Source organism: Benincasa hispida, chromosome 12 (genome assembly GCF_009727055.1).
Source record: "Benincasa hispida cultivar B227 chromosome 12, ASM972705v1, whole genome shotgun sequence".
NCBI classification, from domain to species: Eukaryota; Viridiplantae; Streptophyta; class Magnoliopsida; order Cucurbitales; family Cucurbitaceae; genus Benincasa; species Benincasa hispida.
The window spans coordinates 12,318,131-12,339,348 of record NC_052360.1 but is presented as its reverse complement, the minus strand read 5'-3'; positions in this window follow the sequence as shown (position 1 = coordinate 12,339,348).

Here is a 21,218-nt window from a genome sequence, read left to right as displayed (position 1 = left end):
TACACCTAAGTCAATCATGCAAATAAACAACATAATCATCAGAAATAGTTGGTCTTCTTTCTCTTATAGATCTTCGTAATTCTATTCTTTGTAGTTCTTCAATTATAAGATCATTCATCATAATATATTTTTTGGTGTTTGACCATTAGTTTGTTCTTCTTGTGGATTTTTAACAGAGTTAACAACTACAAAAACAAATATTTGAGAAGAAGTTGTAGTTGAAGGTATTTTCACTTTACTTCTTGAATTTCCAATTTACATAGTTTCAAACTCCCACTAATTTTGCCATCTTCAATAAACTTTGCATTTCTAATCTCAACTATTCTCGTACAGTAGCTATGACAATAAAATCTATACTCTTTTGATTTTTTTGGATAACCAATGAAGAAATCATTGGTTGTTCTTGAAATCTTTTTTCTTTTGCATGTAGATTAAATATTCTTACTTCCGCTTGTCAACCCCAAACATGCAGGGGCCTTAAACTGAGTTTTTTTCATGTCCACAGTTTAAAAGGTGTCTTTGAAACTGACTTACTAGGAACTCTGTTTAATAAGTATTAATCAGTTCTTAATGCGTACATCCACAAAGATATAGGAAAGATGAATTAATTAACATACTCCTAACCATATTCATCAACGTATGCTTATGTTTTTTTTTACAATACCATTTTTATTGTGGTGTTTTCGGTGTTATGTATTGAGCATATATACCATGACTTTCTAGTAATCTAGCAAATAGACCAGGGCATTGTCCATTATCCTCATATTTCTCATAATATTCACCACCTCTATGTAACCTTACAATTTTCACCTTTCTATCTAATTGTCTTTCAACTTCATTGATAAATATCTTTGGACATCTATCGTTTTAGATTTTTCATGTGACAAGTAGATAGATCCATGACGTGAAAAATCATCAATAAAGGTAATGAAATACTTTTCTCCACCAAAAGATGGAACATCAAAAGACCTACAAATATTAGTGTGTATAATTTCAAGGAGTTATGAGCTTCTTTTGACTACTTTATTAACTATGTGCTTCATTTGTTTTTCCTTAATACAATTCACACAAGTTCCAAGATCAATAAAATCAAATCTAGAAGGATTTCATTCTTTACCGATCTTTCAGTTATGTTTAGATATGCTTATGCATAGTACAAGAACCATCAAACTTAATGGTGGTTAAGGTACTCATTAATATTCCAATAAGTGACTTATCAGTCAACTCAGACTGAGAATAATTTCCCACAAACTTTATAAAACCCTTGGCATTTTCAGTTTTGTAATTGTGGACTTGATATTGTTTTCTATATTCATTCGCATAAATATTAGGCTCAATCTATTTTATCCTTCTAAAACTTTATGGAAGATCTTTCCTCAGCACTGCCAACATTAATAAGTACAGCAGGATTCTCATTTAATGTGCTAAATCAAGATCCAATATACAAAGATGGAATCGGATTTGTTACACTAATTAGAGAAATTGTGGTCTATTAAACTTCATTATAGACATAGTTTACGAATGAGAGAAACAAAAGCACATATTTCCAAATAAAGAATAAATATGCTTATACATTATTGCTCTAGGAAATAAACTTAAATATATAATGTAGATTCAAATAACATTAAATAATCATTAAGCATATATTGAAATTCTTATTTGGAAGATGTAACAACATACAACATTAATGCATAATTGATGCTAAATTTAATTTCACATAATTGGTAATCAAAATGTTCAAATTAGATACATTAATTATCTTTGAGTATACTAAAAATATCTAACCAAACACCTCAATTAACCACATTAAGATTCAAAACTATAAAACTACTAATCAACCTTTGGGTGATTCAAAATTTTTTATAATAACAAAAATCAATATACTCGTGATAATATCTTTAATGTTTCATAAAATCTTCTCTTTCATTAGCATCATATGAATATGAGTAATTAAGTTAACTTTAATTTGATATCTATTGAATTTACTAATTATTTGGCCACTTTAGTGACTAACAAATTATTGGTAATATAGATATGATAGCTAACATGATCGTAGTTCAACTAGCATAATACTTATTCTATCGACCTAAAATATAGATATGATAATAAAATAATCACAAATAATTTATCACTTAATTTGCAACTTTTTTTCTTGTGGGGATGGAGATCAAACCTATAGTCCCTAACATATAGATATCATAGTCGTAACCTATAGTCCCTAGTAATTTACATTACACAAATTTGCAAAATATATTGACAATAGGTTTAAACCAATTTGAGAAATATCTCATGAACTTAATACTTCGTCATATACCGTAGAATTAAAAAAAAAAAAAATGAAAGTTTAATACCTCATCATATTAATACAATAAAACTAAATTGAAAGTTTTGATTGCAGCGAAGTCACGAATTCAATATTAGTCCATGAACCTTTTTTTAAATTCGTTTATGGATTTCAACTACGCTTGAATCTTGTTGCATGAAATTCCCATTAATTTGAGAATTTTATACTTAGTTAATGCCAAACAATAAAGAAACAAAGAAAATTCTCAATCATGGATAAAGCATATAAATTATATATAGAGAGATATTTTCAAAGAAAAATGAGAAAATTATTTAGCAAAATATTATTATCTATCTGTGACAGATCACAATAAACATCTATCAATGTCAGTGATGGATGTCTATCATAGTCTAATATAGTTTGTCACTAATAGATAGTGATATTTTGCTATATTTGAAAATATTTTTCAGCAGTTTTACCGTTTAAAAGAATTATACTTATATATAACTATAGAAAATTTTTCTTCCTCCTTGATTTGACGTTCGAAGATTTTTTTTAAAAAAATCCAAACATAATTATTTGTAGCGGAAACATAACTTCATAAATTAAAACATCAATGAAAAATCACAAGTTTTCAATTAAGGTTCTGATACCGCATGTAAGTTTTAACTTCATAATTGTACAATAAAATTCTTATATTGTATAAAACAATAAATGCCAAGATCTTTCAACTAAACAATTTTCACAATAACATCAATGGAAAATCATAAGCTCATTCTCTTGACATTCTTTTAGAACTTAATTAGACTTCTTGATGAAGAGAAAGAACTATTTAATGAGGTAGAGAGAGAACCAATCCCTAGGGATTTATCTTTATATAGACACCTCTCATGTTTAATTAATGAATTATCTTTTAATTAATTTAGAAATTATTTTTTACTTAATTAGTCTAATAAAATAATAGGCCCAAAAGAGATAATGCACCTGGATCACTTTAATAATGATATTATATTTAAAATAAATCTGATCTTATCATGGCTAGCTTGATTACATGCACAACTAGAAAAGCACTGTGTCATTCAAATTCAAGACTAAAATGATTTTTTCAATGTTTAATAGTCGAATAATCTCCTTCCAGGATGTTAATGTTACACTATTTTTTATTTTAAAAAAAAAAGAAAAAAGAAAATCTAATTTGGCCAATAAGACGGATAACTTGTGATAACAAGTTATTTTGGCACTTAAAATTGGGCTAATGTCAACCTCAACGCATTAGAAAAAGTCAAAGTTGTAAGCAATTCTTGTAACAATATTATATAAAGAGTATGTTAGACTAACATGTTCCTTAATGAGTTTTATATCATAAAATCCTCTAAAATTCAAATGAAATTGGGTTGGCTCTATTGATTGATCATTAGGAAAATTGATGCTTGACGTATCTGGAAAAATTATTGTTGACCGTTAATGCATCAAATTGTCATGCTACAACTTCTTAGAAACTCATTGCTACACTATGTTGAGATTTTTGCTACATGATAATTCTAGAGACCAGTGCCACTGATAACATGCATGGCCGACAATAGCATATGGGACCACTGCTAGCCACTTGTCGCATCTGTTATACATCTGCAGCATCTGCCATAAAGGATTTTTGTCCCACTTGAGTATGTGAAACATTCTCATTTGATGATAACATTACAAATGGAGCCTTTTATACATATTTTGAAAAGGGGGAGAGAAAGGAGGAGCTTTCTATCTTCTTCGTCCATCTTCACTTGAAATTTATGGATGGAGATGGTCAAACCACCATGGCTGAGCTCAAGATGAAGTTGTTGTTGTGAAAAAGAGACTATTGCATCATAATTCTGTTGTGACATTAGGCTACAATATAGATGGAAAATTTTTCTTATTTTCTTCTCTTATTTTCCTGTTTAGTATTTATTCTTATGAACTTTATATATTTGTTATTTCTTTCAGTTTTTATATGAATTAAGTTCTCTTCAAGGCTTGACTTATGCTCCCATGTGATCATTATGAATTAATATTTCAATGGTTTTTATTCACCTGATCATCGAAAGAGTTGAAATGTGTGAAAATACTCAAGTTGAACAACAGTGAATATAATTTCACTAGATTGTTATTAGAAATTATGCAATTACTCGTAAGCATTTAGAGAGAATGGAAGTGAATGCATTGAATTAGCACAAATGACCTTAGCTAATTTGATGTTCTAGACCGCATCAAAAGATGGGTGTTGTAGATTTTCTCACTTAAATCTAATAAAATGAGTAGTAAAACATAGGTCTAAAATAATAGTACTGGAGCACCATAGGGCAGCAAATAGTCAAGTCTTGTCTCGTACCATATGACCTTGACCTTCCTACAGCATCAATTGTGTTTATACATTCTTGCATTCATACATCAAATCTTTCGACATCACTTTTTTTTCACTTTTCCAGCACATCAAATCTTTCGACGACGTCACCTTTTTTTTACTTTTCCAACACTTGTTTTGCTTAGTGCATTAAAAAAAAAATTTCCAAAAAAATTTTCCTATAGATTCAACCTTGGAATACTCTCAGGTATTACTTGTCAATGCCTAGTTTATACTTGGTCGAATGTGTAGGGTGACAAATGTATATGTGTATCCTTTTTTCATTCATCAGATCACATTACATTAATTTCACCTACCTTTCAAAGAATTTTCATCGTATCATGAACATATTTATTTCGCATCATTTTTCCTACTGAATCATAGTTATAGCCTCCGAAAGTATTACTTTAGATCATTTTGACCTTCAGAGGGCCTTAAAAATGAAGATTCTTTAACATTTTGTTTGCTTTATAAACAATGTTGAAAATAACACGAACAAATGTACAAAATCATGTGATAATTGATCATGTAAGCAAACGAGATCGCATTAGTGCGTGTAGGTGTGATTGTGTAATCAAATACAAATCCTTAAAAACTGACGAATTGGTTTAGATTCCTTTAGAATTGGAATTGTAGCGGTTTTAGTTTCTAACAAGCTTGAATAGCGTCTTCTATACCAAGTTCTCACAAAGAAGCTGAATTTTTTGAAGAATAGGTTGATCACATATAGAGATTTTTGTTGGTTACTGACTGGTTTCTGTTGAATCATACCAATATTTCACCTGAAAGTATAAATATGTAACTTTTTTAATTCATTAAGTAGTTCAAAAATTTGTATTCCAATTTCAGAGTAAACGAGAGAGAAGAGTTGAAAATTTTTCTGTAGTTCTCCATCTTGTATTCAAATATCAATAAAGAATTATGTACGACTCTTCAAGTGGATGTAGGCTCCATCTAGCTAAACCACTTTAAACCACTGTATGCATCTTCTTCTTCTTCTTCCTCAGCTTCATATCATTCTCTCTTTCATTTCACAGAACTGCTATTTGTATTTCTGATTCTGTTAAAAGATTCTAACAAGCTTGTTTTTTCTTAGAGTTGTACATGCAAACGTCTCTCTTTAGCTTTCCGTGTGGCAACCTCAAAACAACAAGTGTTTCCATATTTATTCTGCACGTAGACAAAATATAACAGTGGAATCATATTTTGGATTATGGAAGGCCAAGATAAGAGTTATCTTGGGACAACAAAAGGCCTTGAAGGCTCTTGAAGACCCTGCCAAACTTCCAGCCTCTATGACACCAGAAGAGAGAAAGACCCTCAAGACTATTGCCTATGGTACGTTAATACTAAACCTAACTGATAATGTACTTAGGGTGGACTTGACGAAAAACATACCTACAAGATTTGGAGTAAGCTCAATGAGCTTTATGTTTCCAAGGATTTTCCAAATAAAATGTATTTACGAGAGAGATTCTTCACTTTCAAGATGGATATTACGAAGGCCCTTTCTAAAAATCCTGATGACTTCAAAAGAATAACTTAAATTCAAAAATCTTGGGAAAAAGGTTGATGACGAAAATGAAGCCTTTATTCTTTTGAACTTCTGGCTAGATTTTTACAAAGAAGTTAAGAATGCCTTAAAATATGGGAGAGAATCCATCAATACAGATGTTATCATCTCTACCTTAAGAACCAAAGAAAATGGAATTAAAGACCTCAAGAAAAGAGAATCAGAGCAGGGAATGACTCTTTGCTAAGGGCAAATCCAAATCTAAAACGCATCACAACGAATAGAAAGGGGAGAAGGGTAACTCTAAGCCCAAGGGCACCACTACAAGAAAGAAGGCCATTGGAAGAAGAATTGTTACACTATTAAGTGAAAACATAATGAAAAAACAAGAAAGCTAAGCAAAATGAATCCACAGCATGTGAAAATTCATTCTCTTTTTTAGATGCCCTCACTATGGCTAAAACAGCATTGGGGGAAGTGATTTTCAATCCACTCATAACTAAGTTCTAGACTCCGGTTGCTCTTTCCACATGACACCAACAAAGATTGGGTTTGTACCTACAGAGAGTGGAATGGTGGGAAAGTCTACATGGGCAATCATGATGCTTCTGAAGTCGTGGGCATTGGCTCAATCTCTTTAGATGCCCTCACTATGGCTAAAACAGCATTAGGCATGTTCCAACCTTAAAGAGAAATTTAATATCTATTGGAATGTTTGACACCATTGACTGCCATTATCAAGGACAAGAGGGAAAGCTTCATATAGTTATGGACTCAAAAGTAGTTCTCACTGGTGAAAAAAGGAATGGAGTCCATGTTGTTAGAAATGTTCAAATGACTCCCATGGCCTGATTGCAGCTAATGACTCATTATTAGATGGAGACCTATGGCATCAGAGGTTATCTCATATAAGCTCTAAATTTCTCCAGGAGCTTTCTAAACAAGGCATACTTCCTGGTGGCATAGCTACACAGATGAAATTTTGTGAATTTTGTAGAATAGGCAAGGCCAAGAGATATAGCTTTCAGAACTCCAAGCACAAAGCCTCAGAAATCCTGGCTTACATCCATTCGGATTTATGGGGGGGCAGCTTAAACTCCATCTCTTGGAAGAGCAAGGTATCTTCTAACCCTAACTGATGATTAATCAAGGAAAAATAGATTTTCCTTTTAAAAACCAAAGATCAAGTCTTTAAGAGTTTTAAAGATTAGAAGGTTTGCATTAAAAAATAGACATAAAAAATGGTTAAATGTCTTAGAACAGATAATGGATTAGAGTTTTACAATGAAGAATTTGACAAATTTTGCAAATAGGTATAATAAGACAGAACCGTTAGACATACATCTCAACAAAATGGTGTTGCTGAAAGGCTCAACAGAACCATAATGGAGAGGGTTAGATGTCAGTTATCAGATGCACTCCTACAAGAGAAGTATTGGGCAAAAGCTGCCTTATACACAGTGTACTCTCAACAGATGCCCTCACCATTATCTAGATTTCTCAACTCCAGAAGAAAAGTGGTCTAGGAAACCCCCTAAGTTGGTTCACCTTAAAGTCTTTGGATGTGTGGGCTACTTGCACCAAAATTAAGGCAAGTTGAAAGCTAGGCCTGTGAAATGCATATTTGTTGGGTTCACAGAAGGAGTAAAAGGCTATAAACTATGGCACCTGGTAGAGAAAATGTGCATTAACAGCAGGGATGTAGTTTTTAGAGAAGATGAAATGTTTCATGATCAAGGATCTCAATCTGAATCCACCTCCCAAAAGACAGCCCAAATTGAGGTGGAGCACAGTAATGAAAACCTAATAGAGAGCCTTCTTCTGTCAGAGAAACCTCTCACTCATAATCTCACAAACTTCAGAAGAGAAAGAATCAAATGAAGATCAATCAGATTCTCAAAACTACTCTCTAATAAGAGACAGGACAAGAAGACACATCAAACTTCCAACGAGGTATGCTGATTACAATCTTGTTTCTTGTGTTCTAAGTGCTAAAGAGTATGTAAATTACACAGAACCTATAAGTTTTGAGCAAGCTACTAGTTGTCCTAATGCTAGAGAATGGATCAGTGCGATGAATAAGAGATGGATTCACTAATGAAGAATGAGACTTGGATCCTAAAGCCTCTTCCCAAGGGCCACAAACCTATAGTATCTAAATGGATCTATAAGGTTAATAAGGGAATACCAGGCATTCAGCAACCTAGATTCAAAGCTAGACTCGTAGCAAAAGAGTTCACACAGAGGGAAGACATTGACCACAATGAAATTTTCTCCCATGTTGTTAAATAGACCTCTATAAGACTTCTTCTACCTCTAGTTGTTCAACCCAATCTTGAATTAGAACAGCTTGATGTAAAAACGACTTTCCTTCATGGCCATTTGGAAGAAACTATCTTCATGAAAATAGATCACAAGACCTATATTATCTCCTTAAAAGATCAATTTATGGTCTCAAACAATCCCCTCGCTACTGGTTTAAAAGGTTTAATGACTATATGGCCAAAATAGGTTTCATTAGAATCTCAGTTGACAGCTATGTTTATGTAAATTATGTGGCCTACAGGGAAGAAGTCTTCCCTTTGTTGTTGTATGTTGATGATATGTTGTTGGCAACCAAATCCAAGGACACAATAAAACATGTGAAACAGCTCCTTATGAAGGAATTTGAAGTCAAAGACCTTGGAGAATCCAAAAAGATTCTTGGGATAAAGATTAACAGAGACAAGAAGAATTCAAAGTTGACTATAAGTCAAAGCTCTCATTGTGAGAAAATTCTTAAGAGGTTTAAGATGTCAGATGCTAAACAAGTGTTTGTTCCCCTAGCTCAGCACTTCAAGTTTTCAATTGAGAATTGCAAGATGACCCTGAACACCAATCCTACATGTCCAAAATTCCCTATCCCCAAGCAGTGGGAAGCCTGATGCACCTCATGATATCAGCCAGATCTGATCTGTCCTATGCCTCAAGTTTGGTCAAAAAATACATGTCCAATCCAGGTAAGAGACACTGGAAAGCTACCAAATGGATCCTGAGATACTTAAAGTACTCAAAGGAATCAAAGATATTGTATAAGGCTAATGACACTCTAAAGAATGCGCTCTACGGATTTGTTGATTCAGATTTTGAAGAGGATTTGGACAAACGAAGGTCCCTATCAAGATAAATTTTCCTATTAGGGAATAATATTCTCAGCTGGGAGGCATCATTGCAATCTATTGTTGCTCTTTCAACCACTGAGGCGGAATTTATTATTCTATCAGAAGCAATTAAGGAAGGACTATGGTTAAGATAACTACTTAAAGACTTTGGTATCATTCAAAAGAAAGTTCAAATCTTTTGTGATAACCAAGTACTATCTGTCTCCCCGAAAATCAACAATTCGACAATCGAACAAAGCACATTGATATAAAGTATCATTTTGTATCATTTTGTAAGGGAAGAGATAGAGGAAGGAGAAATTGAAGTGACAAAGGTTCATAACTCTAAAAACGCCTCAGATATGCTTACAAAACCAGTCACCAAACAGAAATTGAAAGACTGCTTGGACTTAATTGGTTTTGTCCTACCAGAGAAGGATTGAAAGATGCATTAAAGAAGGGTACACGGAGCCTTTGAATGATTCAAAGGTGGATATTGTTAGTTACTGATCAGTATTTGTTGAATCCTTCAATGGCTACTACTCCCCTTCACCTGGAAGTATAAATATGTAACTCTTTTAATACGTTAAGTCGTTCAAAAATTTGTACTCGAATTTTAGAGTAAAGGAGAGATAAGAGTTGAAAACTTATCTGTAATTCTCCATCTTGTATCCAAAGATCAATAAAGAATTCTTTGTGACTCTTCAAATGGACGTAGGCTCAATATAGCCAAACCACTATAAACCACCCTGTGTATCTTCTTCTTCTTCCTTCCTCAGCTTCATCTCCGTTCTCTCCTTCATCTCACATAACTGTTGTTTATATTTCTGATTGTGTGAAAAGATTCTAGCAAACTTGTTTTTCCTTAGAGTTGTACATGCAAAACATATCTCCTTAGCTTGGCGTGTGGCAACCTCTAAACAACAAGTGTTTCCTTGTTCATTCTGACGTGGACAAAATATAACAATTTTAAAAGCAACAGAGTTTGAAAGTTCAGATAGACTCGTAATCATAGTGGGTGACCATGGAAATTTTGTCAAAGGGTATTTTGAAGGAGATGAGAGTTACCATTTTTGGATGTCAAATTGGGTGGAAATGAATTCAATCATATTCGAACTGCTTGTCTTGATTTTTACAAGGGACCAGTCTAATCTTACATGGTAATATAGGATTTTGGATAATGCACTCTATATGTTTGATAAATAACGCTAATCTTTTGAACAAAAACTGAGATTTTTATATTATATATATTTTTTATTTCTTCTTTTGGGGTACAAAATGTGACAATAAACTCTAAAACAAAGAGGCTAATTGCTGAATTTGGGTGATGCCAAATGCCTATAGTCCCAGTCAAGAAGTATGCATTGCCAAGTTAGAGATTGTACCCAAATTTTATATGTTGCTATGATTTTCTTTACTATTCTGTCATCTTATTCCATCTTTTTCTATATCTATAATCTTGGCCAATAATCTCTGCTATCTTGATTTTTTTTCCTTATTTTTTAATCTATTAATATTTACCTTTTTTTGTTATTTTCTTGCATTTTTTAATAGGAAATTTACCTTGGGTGTCAAATTAGGAATAGTATATTAAGGGCGTGCCACTTACTTTATTCATTTTGCATATATGTTATTTTACTAATCCTATTTTTTATTTCAACATAATTACTAAATTGCCCTTAGTTATTTATTACTTTTTTTTCAGGCATGAAACCCTACTTCTCCCTTCCTTCACCCTTTCTCTATCTTTTTCTTCTTTTGCTCCTTCTTCTATTTCTTCTCACCAATGAGTCTCTTCCGACAATGATAGACTTATGTGAACACCTAACCATTGTGCAACCTTAGACCACGTTAGATCCATAAGTGACGATAAAGACCATGAACCTCGACGATTTTTTTCCTTAAAGTTCGTCCTTTCTTTGTAGTTTGATTTTTCTTGTTTTGAAAAACAACTTTATGTTCAATTTTTGTTCAACTTATCTATTTGAGAGCAAAGAGCCTTTTTAAAATTTTTTTTTTCCTTTAAGTTCATCCACTCGTGAAGGTTCTTTGAAGTTCAACTATTCTTCTTTTCAAAATCGATTTTATTTCTAATTTTGTGTTCGATTTATCTATTTGAGTCCAATAGGATGCATTGAGATGGTATTTTGAAGGTTTCGTTCGATGTTTCCTTGAAGATTCTTCTTAGTTCAATTTTCTTGTTTTCAAAATCGATTTTCAATGATCATCCTCTAAAATTTCTATCGATTGTTTCAATTTTTCTTGAAGCTTAATTTCTCTTCGCAATGATCATCCTCTAGAATGGAAATTTGGCTATAAATCGTGGTCCAGTCTTATACAAACTCTTTGTATAGGATACCTCCACTCGCATGTCTCTACGTGAATTGTCAGGATCAAACCATTTGTAGCACTTACAACACTTGTAGCATCTACAAAGCGGGTCATATCTGTAGTGTCATCAGGATAAGGTATCCCCCTTTATCCATCTACTACAAACCATTTAGGTTATTACTTAAGGTATGATCCACTTGTATGTCTTCACATACATGCTTAAGTTACATGAAATAACCACGGATCTTAGTTTATTGGATTTGAGTAAATGCTTATAAAATAACATTTATTTTATTGATAAAAATATGTTCACAAAGTGTTTACAAACTATGAGACCACCGGAAGAATTACGATATCAATCCCAATAATCTTCCACTTGTTCTAGTGCCTTAGAAGACTAATGTACAATACAAAAAATAGTACAATATACAATAAACTAGGGCATACTCTACCCCAGAATCATCTCCCACTTGTCCTAGACAAGGTGTCGCATGTCTTGTAGACACAAACTCTCCAGATGGCCCTCAAACACTTTAGCTATGAGAGCCTTTGTAAATGGATCATAAACATTGTGCTCCGACGCGATCTTTGTGACTATCACATCACCGCGATGCACATTCTCCCTGATCAAATGATACTTCCGTTCTATGTGCTTGCCTCTTCGGTGACTCCGAGGTCCTTAAAATTTGCCACAACCCTGCTGTTACCACAATAGAGAGTGATCGACAAAGACATATTTGGAACAACTTCCAAATCGGTAAGGAACTTCCTAAGCCAAACAACCTCTTTAGCAGCTTCACAAGCAACTACATATTCGGCTTCCATAGTGGAGTTCGCAATGTATCCTTGCTTGATGTTTCGCCAAACTACAGCCCCTCCATTCAGAGTGAATACTGACCCTGATGTCGATTTCCGAGAATCTCTATCAGTCTGAAAGTCAAAATCTATGTATCCTGTAAGGATCAAATCCTTATCTCCATAAACGAGCATGTAGTCTCTCGTTTTCTAAAGATACTTGAGAATCATTTTGACCACCTTCTAGTGATCTAATCCTGGATTGGACTGATATCACTGACAATCCCTACTGCATAGCAAATGTCAGGTCTAGTACATAACATTGCATACATAAGACTACCAACAGCCGATGCATAAGGAATCTGTCTCATTTCCTCAACTTCTTGAAGTTCTTTAGGACACTATTCCTTAGACAAAATAATTCCATGCCTGAAATGTAAATAAACCCCTCTTGGAATTCTGCACTGAATACCTAATCAACATCTTGTCAATGTATGATGCTTGAGACAAGGCCAACTTTTTGTTCTTACCATCCCTTATGATTTGGATCCCTAAAACAAACTACGCCTCTCCCAAATCTTTCATTTGGAATTGAGTGGTTAGTCATTTCTTAATGTCAGTCAGAAAACCTACATCATTCCCAATAAGTAGAATATCATCCACATACAGCACTAGTAAAGCTACTGAGTTGTTGATGATTTTCTTATAAACACAAGACTCGTCAACATTCTGATCAAAGTCAAATGATTGATCGCACTATCAAATCTAATGTTCCAAGATCTGGATGCTTGTTTCAGCCCATATATAGACCTATTAAGCTTGCAAACCTTTTGCTCTTGATCTGGATCAATGAATCCCTCTAGTTAAGCCATGTAGATGGTCTCCTCAAGATTACCATTAAAAAAGGAGTCTTGACGTCCATTTTCCATATCTCATAATCATAAAATGCGGCTATGGACAAGAGAATTCTGATAGACTTCAACATGACAACAGGTGAGAAAGTTTCCTCATAGTCCACTCCCTCGTGGGTATAACCCTTTACCACAAGTCTAGTCTTAAAGGTCTGCACCTTTCCATCTACACCTCTTTTCCTCTTGTAGATCCATTTACAACCTAGAGGTTTTACCCCACCAGGCTGATCCATAAGTTTCTAGATGAAATTGAAGTACATAGACTCTATTTCCTGATTCATGGCTTTAATTCACTCATCTTTATCAACATCCTCCATTTCTTGCTTATAAAACAATGGATCCTCAACTCCATCATCAAATATGATGTTTTAGGCTTCAGTCAAACCCATGTAGCATTTAGATGGGTTCTCAACCCTCCCATTACGTCGAGATAGTCTCAACTCTTGAAATGGTTGACTAGATGAATCGACATCAACAACTCTTGTTGATCTATCAGTCTGTTCAACAACTTTTGTTGAACTCTCAGTAGTCTCATTAGAAATCTCATTTAAAACAAGCTTACTTCTTGGTTTATGATCCCATATGTGGTCTTCTTCCAAGAAGATAGTATTTATCGATACAAACACCTTGTTCTCACTTGGATCATAGAAGTATCTACCTCTCGTTTCTTTGGGGTAGCCTACAAACAGGCGAACTTTCGAACGAGGTTCCAACTTTTTAGGGTTAGCCACAAGCACATGGGTTGGACATCCCAAATCCTGAAATGGCATAAACTACCTTTACGACCTCTCCATAACTCAAAAGGCGTTTCAGAAATACTCTTTGAGGGAACATTGTACAAAATATAAATTGCAGTCTCCACTGCAAATCCCCAAAACGAGTCTGGAAGATAAGCATAACTCATCATAGACCAAACCATGTCCAACAAGGTTTTGTTTTTCCTTTCTGATACACCATTCTACTGAGGTATACCTGGGGCCGAGAGTTGAAAACTATATGGAATTATAAGTCCATATACTCTCTACCAGGATCAGATCGTAGTGTTTTTATCTTCTTACCTAATAAGTTTTCAACTTCAGCTTTATACTCTTTGAACTTTTCAAGAGGGTTAGACTTATGTTGCATTAGGTATAGATAATCATATTTTGAATAATCATCTATGAAAGAGATGAAGTATTCATACCCATCTCGAGCTCTAACACTCATCGGACCACAGAGGTCTAAATGTATAAGCTCCAAGGTTTCCTTGGCTCTATAACCTTTTCCAGTAAAAGGTCATTTCGTCATTTTGCCTTCAAGGCATGATTCACATACTGGCAAAGAGTTTTCTTTTAAACCATTTAGAAGTCCATATTTTACCAAATTCTTAATCCTATTTAGATTGATGTGGCCTAACTTTAGATGCCAAGGATGATTGTTTTCCTTAGGAGAAACCCTTGGTCTTTTTGTCGTTGTTGTTGTTGTGAACATTTTAGTATTAAGCAAGACTTTTGTGACCAACGGACTTAGTACATACATGTTATTTTCCATTGAACTAAAACCAATCTCCATACCATTTTTAAAAATAAACACTTTATTCTCAGAAAAGGATATGGAATAACCTTGTTCAATCGGACAAGAAACTGAAATTAAGTTCCTCTTGATATGAGGAACTACATAAACATTATCCAGTAACAGATAACGTTTCTTGTCCAAAAATAACTTAAGCCTGCCTACAGCAACAGCTGAAACAATCTCACCAATACCGACTCGAAGAGTCATCTCTCCATCTCCCAACTTTTTCTAGGAATTAAATCCTTGATGGGAAGAACATACGTGGTTACTAGCACCTGAATCAAGTATCCAGGCAGAATCATCATTCTCTACCAAATACGTCTCCAAGACAAATAAATCACATTTATCGTCTTTAAACTTCTTCTTTTTCTGAAGAGTAGTGGGATCAGTATCAGAACCTATATAAGCTCCAAGTTCCATTTCAAAGAACAATTCTCGTCTATGAACTTCATTAGAGTCAGCAACAGTTGCTTTCTCTTTTAGTCCCTTGACATTTAAGAAAGACTAGAGGTTATCTTGGGATCTCATCTACTGGTTTCACTATCATCAATCCCATTTTTCTCAAAAAGTGAGAACTTACATTCAAACAATTCTTGCAACGAGTCCATGATCTTACGTGCAATGACCATGTTCTCAACCCTTTTGGCCAAAGCATCAGGTATGCTTGCCAAAATGTGAAGTCGGGCCATCGAATTAGCCTTCATCCACACCTCATATGCATTACGAACCTTTCGCGGTGCATCAGGGTTTGGGACTTGAGGACATTCCTCAACCATGACAAACTCAAGATCATTTACCATGAAATATGTTTTAAGAGACTCTTTTCAATGTATGTAATCGGCCAAATTAGAAAAGTCAACTAACGGAAAATCATACAATGACATGTTACTGAAAAAACAAACATATTGATCATATTAAATTTTAGCAAATACTCTTTAAAAAAAAATCCAATCTGGTTTAACAAAATCTAAATGAACCCCATGTGACATCTAGTTTTGCAGTGATGCTTCAGTGGTTTAGGACAAAATCCACCGAAGGGTAGTCAATTTATCTCTCTTCTGAACTGAGATACTCTCAACTAATTGTTACACCAGAATAACTTTTGTTCCTATAACGACTAGCCATCATTGATTTGGTAAAGAAATCATTAACTTGCTTAACAATTTTCCGTAAGTGTGACCCGTTATTTAAAATCTAGAGTTTCGCCTCAAGCAGCCAATCCAAAGGGGGAAAACGATTGAGGCAAAAAATAAAGCAACCCTATCCATTTTTGGAATTTGCCTTGATATTGACGAACAGCACAAACCATCCGAAGAGGGACGCTCCTAGGGCGCTAGAGGCCATGCAAGAAGATCTCACAGTGCAAACCAATGAAGGAGACCGCAGGACATGTTGACATACATCTTTCTCCCACTTACTATAAATACTCTCTTCGTTCACCTTAATATTGACCCATGCAAACACCATTCAAAGGGAGATTCTCCCAGGGCACCGTGAGGCCAATTATGAATCTCACAGTGTGAACATTTAGGGAGAAACGTGAGTGGAATTGACATATCATATATATCTTTTCCTCCCACTGAGTATTTTAAAACTTAGGTTTTAGTTTACTTAGAAAAACATGGCTAATTATTTTTAACAAGTGACTATTTAGGTTTGCCCAAAAAGTAACTCTTACTTTAGAAAGTTAAACAACTTATGATCATCATTCATTAAACACTTCAACGAACTATTTGATCAACTGTTGCATGCTTGCAATAAATCTATCTAATTCACCTTTTCAGGTAGGTTCCCAGGTAGGGGTGTTCATTTCCATCAGCTTAAATACCCCAGCCTAGCCAGAACCCGCCTGAGACAAAAGGTCCCTTATAGATAGGTTTATTACAAAATTAATTTTATGGAAATCAATTTAATCCTGTTAATCCAATTTAAAAGATTAAACTTAGGTTTCTAATTTCATTAAAACCATGAACTTAGGTCTATCTCAATCAAATTTTAAAACCCTTTTAAAACATGATTTTACCTAAGTTTGCATGCAACTCTTTCTTATCGATTTTAGTTCTAATTTCCATTATAAATCTTATAAAAGGAAACAACTAAAACCATCCACAATGTGAAGCAACACGTTCTCAAGGCATTTATAACTCTTATAAATAAACCTAAGTGTCATGCTCCATGCATTGTCCATTCATTACTACTTTTATATAACTCTTATATAACAAAGTAATGAACCAAGCATACATGCTCTCATTGAAAGAACTCTTTTCAAAGAGTACCTCTGAGCGGAAGCAAGATCGTTCCAAACTCATTGTGCCAGAATTAATGCATTCACAATCAACAGACTAGTTATGCATTTAACAATAAATTACGGCATGCTTTGAACTTTAAATAACAAAGAGAACAAGATACATACCAGTTGAAGAACTTTTCTTTGCCTCAAATCTCGTTCTCATCCAAGGACTGCTCCTCTCGCTCTCGATGAGATCGTCCAAGCTATCGTCCACCAAAAAGTTGTTTTCTACCCACGAACGGACTCCTCACGAACACAACAGTAGGGAAGACACCACAACTTGGAACCCCCGATATTCTCGAAATGAGAATCCAGGAGTTGTAGGCTCTGTTGGATTTGGTAGAGGGAAGGAGGAAGAGATGATCATTTACCACGACCAAGCAAGTGGGAGATATCGGGTGTCTATCGTATAGACAGATGCTTGATCGTTTAGGTAAAAATACACGATCGTGTAGTAAAAGGGGTGAGATCGTATAAACGATCGTTTAGTAAAATGCTCAGGCGCACAATCGTATAAAAAATGTTAGGCGATCATTTAGGTAATTCTATGTGATCGTTTAGGAAAAGGTGTGCGTGTACACGATCGTTTAGTAAACACCGAGCTGCCGTTTATGCTCTCGGTTTGCTACGCGATAGGCAGTATACACAATCGATGAGCGAATGTCTGATCGTTTGCAAAATGAGAACGACTTTCATTTTATCCTTCAGTTACGAAAACTGAATGCAACCTCCCACTAACTCATTCGATTACGAAGAAAAAGCCAACACAAATATCTCATAATTGTTAAAATAAAAAAATAAATATAATCTTATTATATTTATAACTGGTTTAATATCACATCATATGCAATACATTAACCATAGTTCTTTTCTCCTCCACTAGATATAAATCATATTTATATCATTTTCCTCCAATTAATGTATCTCATACATGATGTTAACTATATCACATATAATGGACCAGTTCAATCATATCATATTTAATCGAACTCCCTCTTGTCAATTTGAACACTTCAAACTGACCCAAAAGCTGTTTCTCAACTGGAATCCATTGAGCTACCAAGGGAACCTTATGGACCTATGGCTTGAAACTCCAATGGTACGTGAATAGCTGACTAAACTCTTTAGCCACGAGATCCACCATTCGTTAACTGCCAGGCATTCCACTAAGGATCGACAGCTGCACTCTTCTCACCACAGATATATTTCTGTGTCCATCGGATATAATCAATCAACAGTACGATAACCCTTCACAGATACTCGTAAGTATAGTCGGGCCAATTTATCATTTTGCCCCTGTAGTTACATCTAACTCCTTAAGTACGACTGATCCCTCTAATGAACAATAAAACATAGTGTTACTATGTTTAGACACCTCGCGGGCCATGGGAAGGCGTGTGGCGCCACATCGTTCAAGCCCCGAGATCAGCTCTTAAGGGAGCAATCTATCTACTTATTCCTGTTTCGGGGAAGGAGTGAATTCCATCTTATGTAGTTGAGTTCCCAGCTCCTAAACCAAACAAATCCCCAAAGTGGTAGGTTTGAGTCAATGATCTCGCCACTCGCACCCATGCAAATCAAAGAACTGCTCTCAAAGGCAGGAGTTCCCAATTCACTCAAGATTGAGGTCATGTTACCTATGGTCATCCTAGTGAAGTGAAGTCTCTGTCATGAATGACGTTATATAACGAGACTATAACACTTCGTGGTCTGATCTTATACAAACTCATTTGTATAGGATACCCTCGCTCGCATATCTCCACATGAATGATCAGGATCAGACCATCTATAGCAAGTCACAACACTTGTAACTATTCTATAAAGTGGGCCGCATCCGTAGTGTTACTAGGATAAGGTTTCCCTCCTATATTCATATACGACAGACCATTTTGGTTATCACTTAAGGCATGATCCACCTGTATGTCTCCACATACATGCTTAAGTTACAAATGACAACCAGAGTATTAGTTTATTGGTTTGTGGTAAAGTAAATAAATTATCCAATGTTCCATAGACAAAAGTGAAGAAAAATATCATATATTATTACATCACAAGCATTTGTTCAAAACTGTGTTTACAAACTACAAGACCCAACGAGAGTTTAGGGCATCATCCCCAACACTCATACACCCTTATACTATAACACTTATAATATAAAGATGATGCATGAACATACTTAATGTATGCATAAATATAACTCTTATATTATATGATGCATGAGCATGCTTTAATGTAATTTAATCATGCAATCTACTAAATTTTAACATTTATAATATAAATATGATGCATAAACAAAATGCATAACTTAAGGTGGGTTTTAAATCTATATATCATATGTTATAGTATATAAACAAACATACATCTCATGTACATTAAATAAAAGTTGATGAACCGAGATAATTAGCCTCAAATCAAGAAGAATAAAGCTAATTATTATAAAGAGCAATGAGTCCACCGGTTCAAATAGGCGAACCGGGTCTTGAACCATCCAGGCAAAGCCACATCTCTTTGATCATGTAACAGCTCCTTGTGATCATCTAGCAACGTCGTATGAGCATAAACGATTGTCTAGCAATGCGATGAAGCATGAAGGTCACACGATCATGCAGCACACATCATGTAACACATGCCTAAACGATCAAGTAGACGACAACTATGCAGTGAAGCATGATCATCTAAACAATCGCGGAGCAAGCGTCAAGTATTATATACCAAGTGATCGAGTAGCCAGTGACTATGCAATGAATCATGTTGGACTACATGATCGTTTAGTGCACGCGCCTACCATGCGATGAGTATTATAAACTCTATACGATCATTTACCCCAAGCGTCTACGTGATCGAGTAGCCAACGCAACACGATAGCGTAAACACTTTACTCAATCGTTTAGCATCAGCCATGTGATCGTTTAATAAATGCTACACGATCGAGTAGAACTTTTCTACACGATCGTTTAGCCTAGGCTACATGATGTGACCAACCTTTGGTTTTCTTCCTCCATGAGAACAACATCTCCATGCTTCGAAACTTCATCACGAACAACTCAAAACACTTCAAACACTTTGAATACAGACTCTATTGCTTGTTAATAATGTCCAAAAACACAAAGGCCCTTACAAATTAACACTTTGTAAACTTAAAGAAAGCTTTAAATAGAGGCAATCATCCCATAAACATCCATCAACACATCCACAACACATTTAACTCTTAAAAGCATTGTAAAAAACTTAAAATCCATCGTGACTGTAAAAGAAGTTCAATACAACAATGAAATTTGGAATATCAGAATAACTTGGCTCTAATACCAATTGATGAAAATCTAAATCGAGATCAGTGAGTGGAAGCAGATCGTTCTAAATTCCATTAAGAAAGAACACAAACAATTATAGTCTAAACGGAAACCATTATGCATAATAGTAAATTATAGCATGCTTCTTTAAAAGACTGAACAAAGGATAGAGTATGCAAACCTTTAAAGAACTTTTCTTCAAGTATCCTTCTATCGTTCAGCAACTCATTCAACAGCACGAACTCGAACGTAACGATCAGAACACAATCTCAACGAATGGCTGGATGCACCTCGATCACAATCAAGTTCAACCCAATCCTCGAATGAAATACCACCACAAGAGTTACCTTGGTATTCTCGATGTGAGAATCCATGAGTTGTGGGCTCTGTATGATTTTGGATTGAGAAAATTAGGAGGTAGACGATCGAATAAGTGGGAGATGATTGCTATCTATTGAATAAATGAAGTACTCGATCCTTTAGAAAGATGAAGCCTATCGTATAGACTTTGCTACTCGATCGTGTAGCAACGAGTAACGTATAGTAAACTTGTAACTTGATCGTGTATGGTCTCTATGCTATCGTTTAGTAAAACATTTTACTTGATAGCCTTTCTGTGAGATTATTACGAATGAATCATCAATTGAATTTTGAAAAACCATTTTCTTTTTTATCTCATAGTTACCATAAAACTTCCAATAACCTCCCACTCAATTCATTTATTAGAGAAAAAGAA